Source organism: Ananas comosus, unplaced genomic scaffold, assembly GCF_001540865.1.
Source record: "Ananas comosus cultivar F153 unplaced genomic scaffold, ASM154086v1, whole genome shotgun sequence".
In the NCBI taxonomy this organism is placed as follows: Eukaryota; Viridiplantae; Streptophyta; class Magnoliopsida; order Poales; family Bromeliaceae; genus Ananas; species Ananas comosus.
Window position 1 is genome coordinate 66,723 of NW_017893466.1, and position 3,945 is coordinate 70,667.

Consider the following 3,945-nt stretch of genomic DNA (forward strand, 5'->3'; position numbering starts at 1 on the left):
CCTTGCCGCGATCCTCGCTCGGCAAACCTACACCTAGCACTAGAAATAGAGTGGGGTGAGAACTATAGGATTCATGTTCCGACCCAATCCTTACCTATCCATTTTCACCAAGTATTCTATATACACTAGGTTAACATTTAGAAGCATAAGAAAAAGGTATTACAATGCAATCCTACAATACAACATGCAAGAGATGCAAATCATGTTATTCTAAGACATAATAGAGAGTTCGGTTGCTTCGGGATGACACCCCCCACCTTTTCTTGTTGTAGAGGTTCTAGAAATGCCTCTCGCCGAACGTTACGACGAGGTCTCAGCCTCCTTGGTCCAAAACGGTATTCAATCGGCCTTATTTTGCCAATGGCTTTTCTCCCGCTCGACGAATTGAAATTCCGACTTCACCCCCGCATTTAGACACCTAGCAATTAGATTTAAATGCCCTCAAATGAGATCAATCTCATACTTTATCAAAAACTCCAATTCGGGTGCCCTAGGGTTCACATCTTGCCATTTGCACTAAGGAACCCTAGCCTCTAGCTATAATCCACCATTAATGATGCTAGGGGTCCATTTGACCTCATCTCAAGAGCCAAAACCCAAAAACCCTAAGTTCTACCATTAAGGCTCAAGAGCTTACCTCTAGGTTAGCTCCAAGGGGGAGGAGAGGAAGAGGAAGATGCTCTAAGCCTTCTCTAGCTTGATATCCTCCTTCTTCTTCTTCTCCTTCCTTTCTTCTTCTTCTCCTTCTTCTTCTTCTTCTCCTTCTAGAGAGAGAGAGGGAGAGAAATGAGAGAGTATGAGAGTGAGGGGGAGAATGAGATAGAGGAGAAGGCTCAGCCTCTCTATACCTCTCAACTAATGGCATTTTGCATAAAAGCCCCTCCACTATATTTCTCTCAACCCAGGCTGCCTGGGCAAATTTCGCGCAGAGGGACCGGTCTCTCCCTGCCTGGGACCGGTCCCTTGGGACCCTCCCAAGTTTGTGCGTTCGGGAACAGGTTCCTCAGGCCCAGGGACCGGTTGTATCGCGCGCTGCCGCAACCCTCAGTTCGGGGACCGGTCTCTCCCTGCTAGGGACAGGTCCCCGAGAGCAAAATCTGTCAAGTGCAGATTTTCGCATTTCTTGCTCTCGTGGACTCGACTCCAAAGCACTTTTTGTGTTTTTGACATCTTTAGCCTTTCCAAAGGGTACCTACTCGACAAATAGTCGATTCTGGTCGAAGTTCCACTCTCGAATTTCGAGAATTCACTTCCTTACAGCTACATTGTCAATGAAGAGGGCTTCAATTGAGGTAATTTTGTTGTAATGCTGAAATTGAGAGCATTTGATTTTATATTGGGAGTTTTGACTCCAATTCTCTTGTGTGAGATTCTTAGGAGTTTCTTGCCGATCCACACCTTTATGTTAGCCAAATTGATGTTGTCCCCAGCTGAACTTTAAGGTACATTGGCTCAATTGTTAAGTAAATTTGTTTCCAAGTCGAATTTACTTGCATAATCGACTTTCGTTAGAATTCTTACTCGGGTTGTGATTCCGTTAAATCCAGCAGGGAGTTTTGGAATCCGCCCTCACCTTCCTTTTATTTGGAGCTGGGAGAAAGTCAGCTGGGAGAAAGTGCTTGTGAAGTTTTAGTTTGGTCCGTAGTCGGATTAGCGTTCCAGGTGGGTTAATGTTTATCGAAATCGTCGGATTGACTTCTAAGTCATAGAATTGTCAGCATGTATTCTTGGCTTTGTTCATCATGTTTAGTAGCTCGAATTCGTAGATTTGCATGCTTTATATGAAATTCGAATTTGGAACATTATTTAATAATTTTAGATGAAGTTATATATATGCTGAACTAGGATTTGACTTAGGAGAAAACTCATAAACCTACACTATCATTTTTTCGAAAAGTAACCGAATTAGCTTCAGGAGTTGTTGTTCTCTTGTATCACCGTTGTTAGTACGAGGTGGATACCCAGATTAGTGTAGATTCAGATTACGCTCGTGTTGAGGAGCCGAATGTGTTGTTATAGTAGAGTTAGACTGTTTTGAACTGTCGGGTGTCGTCGGGACGGACGGTGGACCCGGATTTCTGTATTTTGCATCAGATTGTGCCGAGGGCCTGTGAGCCTTAGTTGTTAGACCAGTTTGACCCATTTGCATTGATTATAGCCTGTGTGAGCCTGATTGAGCTCGACAGAGACAAGTTTGCATACTCGGTTGAGTCGCGCCCACGAGTGCCGCTCCGAAGTGAGGCTTTTCTTGTGTTGATGTTGCAGCATTCCTGTTCGGACAGTTCTTGGACCGGCCACTCTCGTGGGTGGTCTGCGGTGTAGTTTAGATACAGGTTGGACGGGCCAGTTGGCAGTCCCTTGAGATTGGGTCAGTGTTGTTGAGTTGTAGATAGCGATGCATTCCTTTATCTACAGTGAGCCTGGTTTGGGATAGCGGTAGTATAGTAGCATATAGCTATAGAGTTTCTTCCAGCTTTACTATCCTGTGCATACCTTACTATAGACTTAGTGGGTGTGCCGTTGAGGTCAGCGACGGTACCCACTGAGGACTACTCTGTTTTATAGTAATTCTCACACTCAGTTGTTGACACCTTTTTGCAAAGCCTTCATCTGCGGCTGCTACTGTTGTGGATTCTGACCGTGGTAAAGGAGTCGCAAGCTAGATCCCTACCAGCCCTGGTCTTTTGCTAGAGGAGCACCCATCAGAGGTAGTTTTGGGGCTTATTTACATACTGTTATTGCTAGTGGTACTCTCTAGAGCGAGGTGGTTTTATAGCTTTTGTAGGTACAGGGGATCCTTTCTGTTTTTATATATATATTTCAGTTTTAGCAGCTCTATACTTCTGGTTGTAGCTATGATTTAGTTACAGGTACAGTTATCGTTTCGTATACACAAAAAATTTCTATATATACGGTGGGTCTGTTGGCGTGCCCAAAAAAAATATGGTAATCCAGGGCGTGACAATTTAATTTTAAAAATATGTGCATTTATCTTTTCTTATAGTCTAATAACTTTCTTGATTTTGAGTTTAATTATATAGATTGTTGAATAAATAAAGATAAAAAATCATTTTAATAGGTTTTTTTACCAATTCTTACAAACTATTTAAACTAATATTCTTCACTTCATATTTAGAATATTATTTTCAATGTATTTAATGAACTATATATTTCAGACTTATTTCTTCAAATTATTGTCGATGATCAACGAACTAAAAAAATTATTGCTCCTATAATATGTATCTGCCGCATGGTGATTTACGGGTGTGAAGTATGTATTATGGTTTAGGGGGAGAATCATGTAACCATTGACATGGGATTTGAAAGTTAAAAAACAAAAACAAAACATGGCTGAAATTAAGTTCAGGCACTAACTAGTAGTAGGTCAATTCATAACTCCCTGAGAGGACAATTTTACGCAGAGAGGGAGAGAGAGCGAGAGAGAGAGGGAGATCTCGCTCGGCATTACTAAAAAAAGGTAATCGATTCATGGCGACGAAGCGGCGACTCGCGAAAAGCCTCCCCTCCCTGATCGCCAAGCACCGCCGTCTGACCGAACCCGACCCGGAACCGCCCGCCTCCGCCGCCGCGGCAGGCCTCCCTCTGGAAGCGCTGCTGGAGCCCGAGCCGTCTCTCCCTCCCCTCCTCTCCCTCCCGCTCTCCCACCTGTCGCCGGCGCCGCCGGCCGCCCTGGCCCGCTTCGTGGGCGCCCACCTGCCGTCGCCGTCGTTCTCCTCCGGCGACCTCCTCCGCCTCCTGCGGCGCCGCCTCCGCCACCACCCGCGGCTCTCCCCCTACGACCTCCGCGTCCTGCTCTGGGCCTCCTCCTCCCTCGACTCCTTCCGCCCCGACCACGCCCTCTACTCCTTCCTCGCCCGCTCCCTCGCCTCCTCCGCCCGCCCCGCAGCTAACGCCCTCCTCGTCTCCGCCGCGTCTCTCTCACCC

General features: G+C 45.9%; 1 long non-coding RNA gene across 1 annotated transcript; it reads left to right on the forward strand.

Moving 5' to 3' along the window:
* Positions 1–1,259: 1,259 nt before the first annotated feature.
* On the forward strand, positions 1,260–1,611 carry LOC109706114. Its single transcript, XR_002215079.1, has 3 exons — positions 1,260–1,292; positions 1,378–1,442; positions 1,548–1,611. It is a non-coding gene; the product is annotated as an uncharacterized LOC109706114 (long non-coding RNA).
* The last annotated feature ends 2,334 nt before the right edge of the window (positions 1,612–3,945 follow it).